At 39.5% G+C, this 16,648-nt stretch overlaps 1 long non-coding RNA gene across 2 annotated transcripts in view; it reads left to right on the forward strand.

Annotated features, from left to right (window-relative positions):
- The window catches only part of LOC111551228, a 162,694-nt gene that overhangs the window by 118,480 nt on the left and 27,566 nt on the right, over positions 1 to 16,648 (forward strand). For both annotated transcript variants that reach the window (XR_002734298.1, XR_002734299.2), the window contains 2 exons: positions 5,226 to 5,310; positions 10,112 to 10,262. This is a non-coding gene — a long non-coding RNA (uncharacterized LOC111551228). The remainder of the gene's footprint in view (positions 1 to 5,225; positions 5,311 to 10,111; positions 10,263 to 16,648) is intronic.

Consider the following 16,648-nt stretch of genomic DNA (forward strand, 5'->3'; position numbering starts at 1 on the left):
GTAGGGTTTCTGCCGAGAGATCTGCTGTTGGTCTGATGGGCTTCCTTTTGTGAGTAACCTGTCCTTTCTCTCTGGTTGCCCTTAACCTTTTTTCCTTCGTTACTGAATCTGATGATTATGTGTCTTGGGGTTGTTCTTCTCGAGGAATATCTTTGTGGTGTTCTCTGTATTTCCTGAATTTGAATGTTGGCATGCCTTGCTAGGTTGGGGAAGTTCTCCTGGATAATATCCTGAAGAGTGTTTTCCAACTCGGTTCCATTCTTCCCATCACTTTCAGGTACACCAATCAAATGCAGATTTGGTCTTTTCACAGAGTCCTATATTTCTTGGAGGCTTTGTTTGTTTAATTTTTTTTCTCTAATCTTGTCTTCTCACTTTATTTCATTAAGTTGATCTTCAATCTCTGATATCCTTTCTTCTGCTTAATCAATTCGGCTACTGATACTTGTGGATGTTTCACGAAGTTCTTGTGCTGTGTTTTTCAGCTCCATCAGATCATTTATGTTCTTCTCTAAACTGTTCATTCTAGTCAGCAATTCCTCTAACCTTTTTTCAAGGTTCTTAGCTTCCTTGCATTGGGTTAGAACATGCTCCTTTAGCTCAGAGGAGTTTGTTATTACCCACCTTCTGAAGCCTACTTCTGTCAATTCGTCAGATTCATTTTCTATCTTGTTTTGTTCCCTTGCTTGTGAGGAATTGTGATCCTTTGGAGGAGAAGAGGCATTCTGGTTTTTGGAATTTTCAGCCATTTTGCTCTGGTTTCTCCCCATCTTCATGGATTTATCTACCTTTGGTCTTTGATGTTGGTGACCTTTGGATGGGGTCTCTGAGTGGATGTCCCTTTTGTTGATGTTGATGCTATTCCTTCCTGTTTGTTAGTTTTCCTTCTAACAGTCAGGCCCCTCTGCTGCAGGTCTGCTGGAGTTTGCTGGAGGTCCACTCCAGACCCTGTTTGCCTGGGTATCACCAGCAGAGACTGCAGAACAGCAAAGATTGCTGCCAGTTCTTTCCTCTGGAAGCTTCGTCCCAGAGGGGTACCCGCCAGATGCTAGTGAGAGCTCTCCTGTATGAGGTGTCTGTTGGCCCCTACTGCGAGGTGTCCCCCAGTCAGGATACACGGGGGCCAGGGACCCACTTGAGGAGGCAGTCTCACCCTTAGCAGAGCTTGAATGCTGTGCTGGGAGATCTGCTCTCTTCTTAGCCATCAGGCAGGGACGTTTAAGTCTGCTGAAGCTGCACCCACAGCCACCCCTTCCCCCAGGTACTCTGTCCCAGGGAGATGGGGGTTTTATCTATAAGTCCCTGACTGGGGCTGCTGCCTTTTTTTCAGAGATGCCCTGCCCAGAGAGGAGGAATCTAGAGAGGCAGTCTGGCCACAGCAGCCTTGCTGAGCTGTGGTGGGCTCCACCCAGTTTGAACTTCCTGGTGGCTTTGTTTACACTGTGAGGGTAAAACCACCTACTCAAGCCTCAGCAATGGCAGACGCCCCTCCCCTCAGCAAGCTCTAGCATCCTAGGTTGACCTCAGACTGCTGTGCTGGCAGCCAGAATTTCAAGCCAGTGGATCTTAGCTTCTGGTCTCCATGGGGGTGGGACCCAGTGAGCCAGACCACTTGGCTCCACGGCTTCAGCCCCCCTTTCTAGGGGAGTGAACAGTTCTGTCTTGCTGGCATTCCAGGTGGCGCTGGGGTATGAAAAAATCCTCCTGCAGCTAGCTCAGCATCTGCCCATATGGCTGCCCAGTTTTGTGCTTGAAACCTAGGGCCCTGGTAGCATAGGCTCCGAAAGGAATCTCCTGCTCTGCGGGTTGCGAAGACCATGGCAAAAGCGCAGTATCTGGTCCAGAGTGCACTGTTCCTCATGGCATAGTCCCTCAGGGCTTCCCTTGGCTAGGGGTGGGGGGAATCCCCCGACCCCTTGTGCTTCCCAGGTGAGGCGATGCCCCATCCTGCTTTGGCTCGCTCTCCATGGGCTGCACCCACTGTCCAACCAGTCCCAGTGAGATGAACCAGGTACCTCAGTTGGAAATGCAGAAATCACCTGCCTTCTGTATCAATCTCGTTGGGAGCTGGAGACTCAAGCTGTTCCCATTCAGCCATGTTGCCAGCAAATATAGAAAAACTTTTGATAAACTTACTAAGTTCTCTTTTTGCCAATAATATACTTCTTTTCATTTATTCTTTTTTTGAAAATTTGTTTGTTTTTAGAGATTGGGACCCCCTGTGTTACTCAGGCTGGTCTCAAATTCCTGGCCTTAAACGATCCTCCCACCTTGGCCTCCTAAAGTGCTGGAATTGCAGGTGTGAGCCAATCATTTATTCTTTTGAGTTCTCTAGGTATGGGAAAAATAATATTTCTACTTCTTTCCCATTTCTGTACTGGATAGTATTGTCTGAAAAGCTGAATAATACTGGAGTTACTGGATATCCTTATCACGTTCCCAATGGTAATGAGAATTTTTCTACCATCTCATCATTAGCCATGAGGTTCTTTATGTCTACTTTACTAAGATTTTGTATCATAAAAGTCAGGTATGGCCGGGTGCAGTGGCTCATCCCTGTAATCCTAGCACTTTGGGAGGCCGAGGCGGGTGGATCGTGAGGTCAGGAGTTCAAGACCAGCGTGGCCATGATGGTGAAACCCTGTTTCTACTAAAAATATAAAAATTAGCCAGACATGGTGGTGGGTGCCTGTAATCCCAGTGAATAGTTTCTACTCAGGAGGCGGAGGCAGAGAATTGCCTGAACCAGGGAGGTGGAGGTTGCAGTGAGCTGAGATTGCGCCACTGTACTCCAGCCTGGGCCACAGAGTGAGACTCTGTCTCAAAAAACAAAAAAGTCAAGTATATATATATATATATATTTTTTTGTATACAATTAATTTATTTATTTTTAAGAGACAAGGCCTTGCTCTGTCATCCAGGCTGGAGTGCAGTGGTATAATCACAGCTCATTACAATCTGGAGCTCCCAGGCTCAAGGGATTCTCCCACCTCAGCTTCCTGAGTGGCTAGAACTACAAGCATGGGTCATCAGGCCTGGCTGATTTTTTCCATTTTTTTGTGAAGACAGGGTCTCACTATGTTGCTCAGGCTGGTCTCAAACTCCTGACCTCAAGTGATCCTCATGCCTTGGCCTCCCAAAGTGCTGGGATTATAGGTGTGAGCCACCACACTCAGCCAGGAGTAGATTTTTTATCTTGTCAAAAAATAAGGGATACATATTTACATAATTTATCCTTTATATTTATTTAATAACATATATTATATATATATATATATATATATATATATACTGATTTTATAGCATGTAGGGCCTTGAACTTTTTATTATTTTCTTACTTGACTCATAAATATGATAAATTATATAAACATATTTGTTAACTTTGAACCATTTTTGCATTCTAGAATCTCTTGACTTGGTTATGGTGTAATACTCTTTAATACACTATCCAATTATAGTTGCTAAAATCACACTTAAGATTTTAATGTCAACATTCATAAGTGAGCTTGGTCTTTTCTTTTTAGACTCTATTTAGGTCAGATTTTTGTATAAGTGTTATGCTGACTTTGCAGAACAAGCCTTTCTTTTCACAGCCCTTTTTTCCCCATGCACTCTTGGAAAGTTTAAATAGTATTGAAATTAATTTTTCCTCAAAAGTTTTGAGGATTTCCCTTATGAAACATGGTACTTTTAGGCAATTTAGGATTTTGGTAAGTTTCTCAATTTATTCCATAGTTACCAGTCTGTGTTTTCTGTCTCTTCAGGGTTCAGCTTTGATGAATTTTTTTCCAAAACAATTATTTGTTTTCAGATTTATTTGCTTTCAATGTTGCAAAGACTTTGTTAGGAGCCTTCCTATTTCCCATTCCTCAGATTTCTATTGATGGAAGAGAATGTATGAGTATGATATTTCTGACTGCTTTGTCACCCTTGCTGCCTCTCCCCAAGGGAGGGGGAGTGACTTCTTTGGCTGTGAAACTGGGAGCTTAGCTGAACATGAGTGACTTGGCTTTATCTCTTCCAAAGGAGCTGCTCCTCAGAATTCACATGCTCACTTTGGTTCCAGGAGAGTGGCCTGGCCCTGCGGGACCTGACAGTGGGTTGGACGGTTTTTTATCTCTGGAGTGTTGGGTTGCGATTCTAAGCCTTGTATTCTAATCAGCTTAATAACAACAGGTCTGACTTTTGATCTCTATTGATTGGATGCCTCTGTCTTAGTTCTCCATATTTTCTCACTTGGGAGGAGGAAAGAGTGGTTTTATTTGTTAGGACCTTCAAACCCTTAATATTGACTTTAATAGATGACTAAGGACTAGAATTTAGGGGATAAAATAAAACATAGAAATGGAGACTTCTTAAAGGCCAGCTTGGGTAGTTTGGGACTATGTCAAGACACTTAGGTATTTGACAAGTAGTTTATAACCATTATTGTCCTGTACCTGGTCTTCACCTGGCATGGGCCTTAGTGTGGAGAGAAAGAGAGGGCAGCTCTGTAGCTCGTTGACACCAAATGCTGCACCTTTGCTTTCACCAAAGCAAACAGCTAGGACAAGGATTAAATGATCAGAAAAGAATCTTTTAGTTTCAGTTAAAGCAGATTGAGATTCAGTGTGCAGATTTTGTAAGTATTGTGGGTGCAATGAATTTCTCTCTGTAACTTTTTATTCTCAGCAAGGACTGCCGAGAGCTAAGTTATATAAGAGCTCTCAAACTTAAATGTGCAAACAGATCTCTCAGGGGGTCCTGTTAAAATGCAGATTTGGATTCTGTAATTCTGGGGGAGAACCTAAGATTTTGCATTTCTAGCAAGTTTCAGGTGATGCTGCTGCTGCTGATCTGGGAGATGCACATTAGTGAGGTGTTAGACTTTGCTTAGCAGACATTAGATTAGCAGACCCCAGTTTGATTTCTTGTTACCTTGTTTTGAACAGCATTCAAGGTGAAAGAGGCCATTTTGGACTCATGTAGCTTGTCATAGGCTTTGGTTTCAGATTAAGCTTCTCCATGTGGCCTCCAGTTGGCGCTGCATGTGCTAATCACGTAAATTCTGATCTGGCTCCAAATGTCAGTGGCCCAGACTATCTCTTTACTATGCAGAAGTGGTAGATTTCATTAATAATAAAAAAAAAATTAAAAGTAAACTGAACTTTTGTTGTATAGCAAATATGTCATCTTCTTGGTGTGAAATGGAGAAACAATTCAGTGAACTTATTTCAAATTTTCAGGCTAAAGCAGGCGATTTTAGAAGACTTGTGCCTGGAATACTCGGAGAATCATGTTTCCTGGGGAAATAAAGGAGGAACTAGATTGGTATGTAAAAATATGCTTTCCACTACCGTTGGTATTTAAAAATATGCATGCCCACTACCATTAAAACAGGGATTATGAGCAAATGAAAGAAAAATTAAGGAAGACAGACTGATAAAGACTGCAAGAAGAGAGAGAGTTTCCCTCTGAGAAAAAGCGAGACCTTACAGGATAGACTAGCTACATATATGGAAAAAATATATACTCATATCCAACTGCTTTTAAATATAGGCTTGCAAAAGGAAAGATATTTTGGTATTTATCTGAATAGAGAAGGTTGCTAGAGAATAGAGAAATCTAGACAAGAATTAGAAGAAGCAATGTTCAGACAGAAAGAGCAAAGAAGGCCCAAGAGTGCTAGCATTATACAAGATTGAGAAAGGAAGCCCCTTAAGAAGGTTAAGCAGTTAAAAACCTTAGCTAGGCCACCCTGAAAGGAGAGAACCCCAGCAGGGAAGAACACAGTCCACTGCAGGAAAAGCTGCGGCAGAATGATCATCACTGTAAGCCCAGAATATTCAGAAGCCGAGGAAAGAAAGGGCCTTCAGGAGATCAGGACAGTTATTAGCCCTTATGAAAGCCTTCAGGGCACAGGCTTTAGAAAACCTCATAGGCACTCCTGCTCGGAAATTGGCTGAGAGATCCCCTAGCAGAAACACATGTGAAGACAAGAAGAAAACTGTCCCTTGGAGCCAGGTGTCATGGGCTTCAGCAGTCACATTGCAAGAGACAGCAGTAGCTGCCACAGTGTTGCTGACAGGTGCTGCTGAGTCTCTGGGATGTGACAGACCCCAGTGGCATGTATCAGGTTCTACTAAGAACTAGTGCTGACTATGTTATTTTGTTACATTAACTGCTCTAGGGGCTGTGGATTTACTTGAATTATTTTAAACTTTGGCAGGTGTGAGGCTGGTGGGTCATATTTGAGATTTTTTAGTCCTTTGAACTTTCCACTTTTAATCAAAGGGAAAACAAAATCCCATAAAAGAAAATCAGCACACAGGGAAAATGTTTTCTAACAAATGTGACAAAGGCTAATTTTCTTAATGCAAAAAAACCTAAAATGCAGTATAAAAAAATGGGCAACAAATATGAACAAGCAATTTACAGAAGAGATAATTGAAAGCTTTTTAAGCAAATTAAAATACTCAACCTCATCTGTAATTTTAAAAATGCAAATTAAAACAAAGTCCTTTTATAACTACTAGATTGGCAACAAAGTTTTAAATGCGAAAATGCACGACGCTGAAGATGTGAGAACACAGGCATCTCTGCATTTCTGGCAGAGTGTAAATTGAAAAACCTTTTTTGAGGCTGGGCGCAGTGGCTCACGCCTGTAATCCCAGCACTTTGGGAGGCCGAGGAGGGCGAATCACAAGGTCAGGAGTTTGAGACAAGCCTGGCTAACACAGTGAAACCCCATCTGTACTAAAACTACAAAAATTAACCGGGTATGGTGGGGTGTGCCTGTAGTCCTAGCTACTCGAGAGGCTGAGGCAGAAGAATTGCTTGAACCTGGGAGGCAGATGTTGCAGTGAGCTGAAATCGCGCCACTGCACTCCAGCCTGGGTGACACAGCGAGACTCTATCTCCAAAAAAAAAGAAAAACGAAAAACCTTCTTTGGAGAGTAAATTATCAATATTAATAAAAATGTTTTAAGCCCATAGTCTTTGACCTAGCAATCCAACTTGTAGAAAATATTTCTACAGAAAAAAGTTACATGTAGGCACAAAGATATGATGACTGTGTGATTATGAGAGTATATATCCCAAAGCATTGTTTGTAGCCTGACAGCAATTTCAATATTCATCAACTGGGAAATGGTTCGATATATTATGGTACATTTATATAATGAAATGCTATGTGGTCATTAAATGAGTAAGATTTATGCTGATGTGGCTATAGTCTGCAAGACAGATTACTAATCAGTTAGAGCAATGTACAGAATATTGTGAATAGGATGCCATGGTTTGTAGGGAAAATGTGAGGTAGTAAATTTATATGCATAAATGCATTGGATATGTTTTATTTTCTATTTCAATGCAATCAGCACTTACCCCTAACTCCAGCCACTGCTGTAATGACCAGTTCTTTGCAGGGTTCAGCAAGCTTCACACTGGTGCACCGTGACAGTGTCTCTTCTCAGGCCCGCACTGTGTACTATTTGCTCCTACCTGTCTTAGTCAGCCCAGGCTACCATAACAAGTACCATAGACTAGGTGGCTTAGAAAATCCAAGATCATAGTGCCAGTCCATTCAGCTCCTGGTAAGGGCTTTCTTCTCGGTTTTCAAAAGCCTGTCTTCTGTCTGTGTCTTCACATGGCAGAGACAGTGAACTTCAGTCTCTTCCTTTTCTTATAAGGACACTAACTCCATCATGGGGCCTCCAGCCTCATGACCTCATTAAAACCTAATTACCAACAAAGGCTCCACTTCCAAATAATATCACGTTGAGAGGTTAGGGCTTCAACATAGGAATTATGGAGGGACACAAACCTTCAGTCTATGACACTGTCCCAAGGCTTCTCTGAAGCTGCAGAGAGAGAGAGAGAGACTCTCACACAAACCCATTCAACATTCATGCACTTGCAGTGTAGAAGTGCGAGGAATTAACTGGTTGGATACCCTCCATCAATAAAGGACAGGAACCACTAGATAAATGCTTCTCATTTCACACTCAGATGGACAGTTGAGAGTCACAGCTTATGAAGCTTTCCAGAAGCCCCATCAGAATCCAGCTCTTGTTACTCACGGTAGTGGCCAATTCAATGCTCCGTTTCCTTATTGCCTTTTTCTCTTAACTCTTTTAACTCCCACTGATTGCTACTCCTTCTCCTTGGGATCATGTTGTCAGACTACCTACAAAAAAGCTTTGTATCAGCTCTGATTTCAGGAGAACCCAAGCTAATAAAATATATATGCTTGTATATGTATAAAATAGTTCTAAAAAATATAATATGTAACCAATAACCATTGTTTACCTCTTTGATGGAGACAGAGCTATGAGAAGAAAGTCTTTATTTTTAGTATATGTCTTTCTGTATCTTTGAATTTTTAAAAATGTGTACATGAATTACATATCAAAGAGTTTTTTTAAAGTGTGACATTTTGGGTCACACCTTCACTCAAAACTTTCAGACTTTGCTGCATTATTTTGACATTGATAATTGCTGCAGTAAGATTTGAGGTCAGTCTCAGATACTTTTTTTCCTTATCAGTGACTTACTACTTCTGCCTTACTTGATGAAAACTTTATTGAGTTTATATGTGATATTCAGCAACTTTACCAGGATATACTTTGTGTCAATGTTCTGTATCAACATTTCCATAAACCTATGTACTTTTAGTTTGCACATGTTCCCTTCCATTTTAGAAAATGTTTATTCTATTTTATTTTCAGGTTAGTTTTTTCTCTGTTCCATGAATTGGGTTGTCACCTTCAAAGACTCCAATTATACTTGTGTTGAAATGTCGTTGTCTTTCCATTCTGTTGTCTTTTTATTTACTTTATAGATTTCCTTTTCCTTTGCATTTTTGCTTACTTTAAGTAAGTTTTTTCTTTCATCTATGTTACCAATGTTCTTAGCCATATATATATATATATATACATGTATGTATTTTTTTTTTCCAATGCCCTTATGTTTCCAGTGCCATGTTAAGCATGGAGTAATTGGAACCAGACAGCCAGATTTGAATCTTAGCTCCAAAGCTTTCCACTTGTGTGACTTGAAGCAAATTTTATAGCTTCTCTGTGAGGAAGTTTCTATTTTTAAGTCTTCTTCTCTTACATAATCATCTACATCTCTGAGTAAGAGAACCTTTCAAGGTTTGTATTTCATAATAGGCAGTCATACAAAGTCCACTTGGCCTCTTGAATTGCTGACAAAATGGTTTCTGGTGATTCCCAATTCTTTGAAAGAGGCAACCCTCACTCTAAGTTTGTTATTTTGGCTCTTCATTCACTTCCTGCTGAGAGGAGGTATATTAAAATGGCTGAAGAGTATGGGCTCTGAAATCAATCTGCCAGGTTCAAATCCTGGCTTTACCCCTTCAGAGCTCTGTGTTCTTTGCAAAGCTACTTAACCATTTGTACTTCAAATTCCTCATCTGTAAAATGAGAAAACAATAACCCTTACCTTACAGTGTTCTTGTGAGGATTATATGTGTAATGTACTCAAAATATTTCAACAGTGTCTGGCTCAGTGGGCTCTTTATAATTATTCAGTCTTATAACTACTATTACATACTCATCTTTTTTTTATAATAGTGTTTTTGAGCTTTAATTTGTTTATGTAGTCTCCAATTATATTTTTCATCTTACATTGTTTTATCATCTTTTTTTGGCTGTCTTTTTCATTGTTTTCCTATTCTTCTTAAGATTAGAGCACTCATAATGGGAAATTTTCTTCTGATCTGTTCAGTTATGTTTTCTCCCAGAATGAATGGTTTATCTACCATATATATCCTTTTTTTTGCCTTTTTAAAAATGATAACATCTTTTGCACAGTTACCATGCTTTCCCATTCTCCTTTCCATTTTTCTTGCAGTCAGCTTTATTAAGACTTTGTGTTTCTGTCTCATAAGTTTAGCTTGCTGGTAGAGTACATTTTGTTTTCTGTATCTATGGCCCAGAGAATGGATAATTCAGCAGTAATTTTGTTTAGATTCACCTGCTAGGGCCCTTTCTACCACTGTGGGGCTTTATCCTATGTTAGTGGGTACCGTCTTTAGACTTCAGATCATTTCCCCAATTCAAGATGGGGCCTTGGAAGCTCTACTTCTGACAGAAATGATTTGTCTTAGGTGTTCATTATCTGGCATCGCTGTCCTCCCTCCAGCTGCCATGGCCATACTTATCTCAGCAAGTAGAGAAAAAAAGAAATGCGGAAACATGAGTTTGGCAAACACACATATTCTCAAGTTAAGTGGCTTCAGACAGGATGACTGTCAGTTGGTAAGTGAAACTCTTTCTCCTGGGTCTCTTATTCCTTAGAAGTTTCCCCTTACTTACCTGTGGTCTTCTATTCTGCTTCTATTCTATTCTTCTGTTTATAACTACATGCACTTACCATGTTCCTTACTTTGCTTTTGAGTTTCTTTCTTGCCAAAAAAAAAAAAAAAAAATTACAGTGTTAAGCTCCTGGAAGTTTTCCTGCTCCAAGGTATGCTACTACTTCCACGTCGTTTCCGTCAGGATAATTATACTAGGCCTTCTGTTTAGTTTTCTTCAAATTAGTGGCGGGGGTAGGAAGCGAAGTTTAGGACCTCTGCTGTTTCCTAAAACATTGCCTCCCTTCTTTCTTTGATTATTTCTGGTGGTGTTTTTTTTGTTTGTTTGTTTTTGCTAAATGCCATGCTTTTTGTCTTATTTGAGAGAGGCAAAGAGTAATGATAGAAGCTATCTTGAGAAGGTAAGTTTTAAATAATCATGGTGCCCAGTTTTCCACTTCATATATCTGTAAGGTAGACATCCAATTTCTGCTTGAATATTCTCTATTATGATCATTTATAATTTCAGTTACAGTCAGACCATTTTACTGGGGAAGGGGAAGTAATTCTAATTAGTAATATTTTGTTTCTCTAGAATTTTACCTGAATACTGCCTTATTTTATCTTCTATGTATTGCACCTAAGTCTGTCATGTGGAGTTATACAGAGTCAATTGAATAATTAAAGAGTTTACACATCTATATTTTCAGTTTTCTCTCCTCTGGGCCAGTGATTCCTACCTCCTTCAATCCCCCTCATGTGATATGATTTCACAATTGCTAATTGCCATATTGGTAAATATCCAGATATTAGATATTGGTAAACATCTAAATATCTAGATAATTGGTAAATATATTTTAAGATGTTGTGACTATAATGGAATATACCAATCCAAATGACTAGAAGAGGCAAATGACTCTCCTGGTGCTGAACCATGCATATTAGCAGTCAGTAGGAAGGAGGATAGGGCTCTCTGATTGTAGGTGGCATCGCCTGAAGAAACAGGATGAAGAACATGTTTCGTTAGTGTTTTGCAGCTGTATGCCTGAGAATCTAACTCTGGCTAACTGAATCAGAAAGGGAATGTATCAGAAGGGTATTGTGGATTTCACATAGTTGAATGAAAAACCAGAGAATCAGACTGGGAGATAAGACAGAAACCAGGACAAAAATTACCTGTTTGTAAAGGTATTACTGCTGGAAAAAAATGAACTTCAGCAGTTTCTTCTATCTTCCCAGCACTGTTTTGAGCAGAGTCCTAAGTGGATGCCTGATTGGCTGATCTTGGGACACATGCCTGCTCCCTGCATGTACTGAGGCCATGAGAAGAAGGATCTGGCAAAACAAACCTCAGGGACCTCATCAAGAAGGCAGAGGACCTGGACTACCCACAGCATCCAGACTAAGCACAGTTTTAGAGATAATTCCCACAGAAGAGACAGGGTTTCTAGAAAATGGAAATAGCCCACTATTGGAAAAGAATGGTCATTTACTGAGGTGCAACTATAATTTGGTAAAATACAATTTTGTTTAAAATAATTTAATTTTGTTTCACATCATTTCCCTTTGAAGATATTTGAATTGTCAGGGACATTAATATTATCAAGGAGATTTGCTGTTTCACCCAAATATGAGATGTCCACTTTGGGATTAGATCCCAGGCCTGCCTCATTCAAATTTCCTTTTCCCTCAGTCTTTTCTTGCAGGAAAGGTAGCTATCAAAGGCTCTACAGTGGAAATCAATATCTATGACAGGCAGAGCAGGATCAACAAGGAAGCTTGGCATCCAGTAGTGAGATCATCCATCCAGCTAATAAAACGAAGTTCAGGGGTTGATCTCTAATGACAGAGTTTGTGGGTATCAGTTCAATAATGATTCATTTGTTTAATAAATGCCTACTTAATCTTTAATATGTGGCACCATAGGGCTGGACAAACAGGTCTAGTTATAGACATTTGTTCATTTTTTTCAACTCACTCAACAAGTATTTATTGAACAACTATTATGTGCCATATACTGTTTTTGGTTTGGTATGGAAAGCCTGTAGGCATCTCTGTTGTAATTTTGGGAATTTGCCCAACCTGCTCTTCAGATGGTGCTAAGCACTGACTTGTGTGCTCCCAAAATTTATCTGTTGAAGCTCTAAGTTCCAATGTGATGATATTTGGAGATGGGACCTTTGGGAGATAATTAAGGTTAGATGAGGTCATGAGGATGGGGCCCTTATGATGGGATTAGTGCCCTTATAAGAAAACACACCAGAATGCCTGCTTGCTCTCTCTCTTTCTGCCATGTGAAGACACAGTATGAAGGCAGCTTATTGCAAGCCTAAGAGAGAACCCTTGCCAGAATTGGACTTCTAGTCTCCAGAACCATGAAAATGTAAACTTCTGTTGTTTAAGCCACCCAGTCTGTGGTATTTTGTTCTGGAAGCCCAATCTGACTAATATGGTTGGAGTCCAGTGCTTTGCCTGAAGAAAGTACATCTCTAAAACTAAACATTTTGCTCATTGAAGCTTAGTTTGAAATAATTAAGACTTTGGTCATGAAAATCTTAGACAGAATCCATTCAGTGACTACCTTTATTCTGAATTGGCAGGCAGTTGTTCTGATAGATCTGCGAAGATTCTTTTGACAACAATTTCTCCAACTTCAGATATGTTGAAAAACAAAATAAATATGTTAATAATTAGCATGATGTAATGAACTTCAGTAGTAAATTGAGACTAGAACAGATTAGGGGTACCAGGAACCTTGTTTGTAAGTGGCATATACAAACATAGTTGCATCAAAACTTGCTAAAGTGGCCAAGTGCGGTGGCTCATGTCTGTAATCCCAGCAATTTTGGGAAGCTGAGGCAGGTGGATCACCTGAGGTCAGGAGTTCGAGATCAGCCTGGCTAACATGCTGAAACCCTGTCTCTACTAATAATACAAAAATTAGCCAGACATGGTGGCGCATGACTGTAATCCCAGCTACTTAGGAGACTGAGGCAGGAGAATTGCTTGAACCTGGGAGGCAGAAATTACAGTGAGCTGGGATCACACCATTGCACTCCAGCCTGGGCAATAAGAGCAAAACTCTGTCTCAAACACACACACACACACACACACACACACACACACACACACACACAAAGAAAGCAAAACAACAACAAAAAAACTTGCTAAAGCATTGGAAGTATTACGGCCATTTATTAAAGAAATGCTGTATAAAATAATAGCAGAAGAAATTATAATGGAAAGAGATTTCTGAAAAAGAATTATAAGTGACTTTAGGGAAGTATTAGTTTTGTTAAAGGGTAGTCAGGAGTGCAGAATACATAAAAGACTTGATTTTGCCTATAAAGCAGTAGTTTTTATTAAAGAATATAGCAAGAGGAATAGATTGTTGGAAGGATAGTTTGGTTCATCGTTAGAAACTCACTGCCTTGTAGCCTATCCCTCCCTCCTTAAGAGGCATGCCCTACTGGACTTTAAATTTCTTTGGTTCAATGCACAGGAACAGCTTAAGTTGTACCTCTTTTCAGTTGGTTTCATACCTTTGCAGAACATCCAAGGGCAACATACATATCACTATTACATTTGGATGGTGGAAGTACTGACTCCACTTTGCTCATTTTAATCAATTCTAGTCTCTTCTCACATTATAAAATCAATGTAATTTTGATAATATAAACAAAAATATTTACAGTTCCTCTATTAGTATGTTTATTGGAGGTACTTCAATACATAATTTCTATGAGTAACTTTATTGAATTATGCATGTGGACTCAGATCTTAATGACAACCTCCTCTCTCTAACCTGTGACAAATATGCTGTAATGGGCAGGATAATGCACACTGCCACACACATACCCACACACAAAGGTGCTCACATCCTAATCTCTGGAATCTGGGAATATTTTATGTTACATGACAAAGGGGAATTAAGATTGTAGATAAAGTTAAGGTTGCTAATCAGCTGTTGTTAAAATAGGGAGATCATCCTGTATTATCTGGATGAGTCCGCTGTACTCACAAAGATCCTTGCATGTGAAAGATGGAGGGAAACGAGTTTGTGTCAAAATGTGTGAGAAGGATGTAATCTGTCATGGCTGGCTTTGAAGATGAAGGGAGCCATGGGCCAAGGCATGCAGGCAACCTCTAGAAGCTTGAAAAGTCAAGGAAACAGATTTGCACCTAGTCCTCCAGAAAGGAACACACCCCTGCTGACGCTTTGAAATCGCTTGGTGACACTCATGTTGGACTTCTGATCCCTAGGGCTATAAGATAATAAAGGTTGATTGTTTTAAGCCACTACATTTGTGGTAATTTGTGACAGCAGCCATAGGAAACATATACTTGCTGTACAGTAATCCCTTAGTATCCATGGGGAATTGGTTCCAGGACAACCCCCTCTCCCATGGATACCAAAATCTGTGATGCTCCAGTTTCTTATATAAAATGGTGTAGTATTTGCACATAACCTATGCACATCCTCTCGTATACTTTAAATCACCTCTAGATTACTTATAATACCTATAATACAACATAAATATTATGTAAATACTTGCTATGCTATATTTTTAAAATTTGTATTGTTTTTTATTGTTGTATCATTATTTTTTATTTTTCAAATATTTTTGATCCTTGGTTGAATAAACGAGTGCAGAATCTGCTGATACAGAGAGCTAATGTATGTATTTTGTCTTACACCTCAAAGGCAAAGTAGGTATTTAGAGAGATCAGACAATTCAAGAACATGGCTATCTACCTTCTAGAATTCTGGTTAAAGATATTCAGGAATACAATATAAAAAAATGGATCTCTCCAAATACTGATATTTGCATCAGAAGAGATTTTGGTTATTCATATAATGATTGAAATGAAAACCACAAAGACTAGTGAAGAAAATACCTTTTTCTTCAGATGTAGAACAGCTTTATGGAAGGTTTAAAATTAATTCTAAATTTCAGTTTCTTCTGAATAAATGGATCCTTGGAACCCTTTTGTTGTTTATCAGATTGGAAGACATCTAAAATGAAGCATGATGAAAATTCCACCCATGAAAATAGATCTTTGCAAAATGTCATGGTAATTATTCCCAGTCTCAAGTCCCTATGCAAAAGTCCAATATAGATTTTTTTTTGGCAACTGTAACAATAGTATTTCCCATGTACCCAAATTGTGAGTCCTGCTTATTAGAAATAATTAAGATAACAATAATGCATTGCTGCTCACTCTGGTGTCTTTAAATGGACCTGGCTGTCCACACACTAGTGTACCTGGAATGTGCAAAATCTGCTGCAGGAATTAATGTCTTATATCTGACTATATCTTATATCTGACTTATATCCGACCTGTTGCTGTTACTTCTTTATTTCCTCAGTTCCTTCTTAGGCTCTCAGACTCAGGTTTGATAATTTGCCCTTGTTCCCCACACCTTTGTTCCCCATGCCATTGACCAATCTATTTGGGACACACTTTCCTGTTTTCCCTTGGGCCTTTAGGACCCCATTTTGGTATTTGCCTTTATCTTAGTCTGCTTGAGCTGCCATAACAAAATACCATAGACTTGGCGGTTTAAAAAACAGATTTATTTTCTCACACTTCTGGAAGCTAGAAGTCCATGATCAGGTTGCCAACTAGGTACAGTTCCGGTAAGGGTTCTCTTCCTGGCTTACAGATGGCCGCCATCTTCCTGTGTGCTCACATGATTTCTTCTTTGCATGAGCATGTACAGAAAGAGAGAGAGCAAACAAGTAAGCTCTCTGGTGTATCTTCTTATAAAGGCACCAGTCCCACCAAGAGGACCCTCATCTTCATGAATTCATCTAAACCAAATTTTCTGCAAAAGGCCACATCTCCAAATACCATCTCATTGGGGTTTAGGTCTTCAACACATGAATGGGAGGTTGGGGACAATTCAGCTCATCGCAGCTTTTTTTGTCTCATGAAGCTTGATTCGAGGTAAAAGACAACCAGAAGATGGCTTTCAAATAGTAAAGACTTAATCTCATTGATTCTATCTTTAAGGAATATGCTGCCTTTATTGTTGTCTTCAAATTGATAGCAATGTATATTTTCAAATTCTTATTTAATTGCAATATCCCTTAATATGAGATCTATCCTCTTAACAAATTTTAAGTATACGGTGCGTTATTGTTGACTATACATACAATGTACAATAAACCTCAGAAGCTTATTCATCTTACTGAAACTGAAACTCTATGCCTGTTGATTAATAACTCCCATCTCCTCCTACTTCCAGCTCCTGGTAACCACCATTCCAGTCTTTGTTTTCTAAGTTTGACTATTTTAGATATATCATCTAAGTGGGATCATGCAGTACTTTCCTTTCTGTGTCTG

This window comes from Piliocolobus tephrosceles, chromosome 10 (assembly GCF_002776525.5).
Source record: "Piliocolobus tephrosceles isolate RC106 chromosome 10, ASM277652v3, whole genome shotgun sequence".
NCBI lineage: Eukaryota > Metazoa > Chordata > Mammalia > Primates > Cercopithecidae > Piliocolobus > Piliocolobus tephrosceles.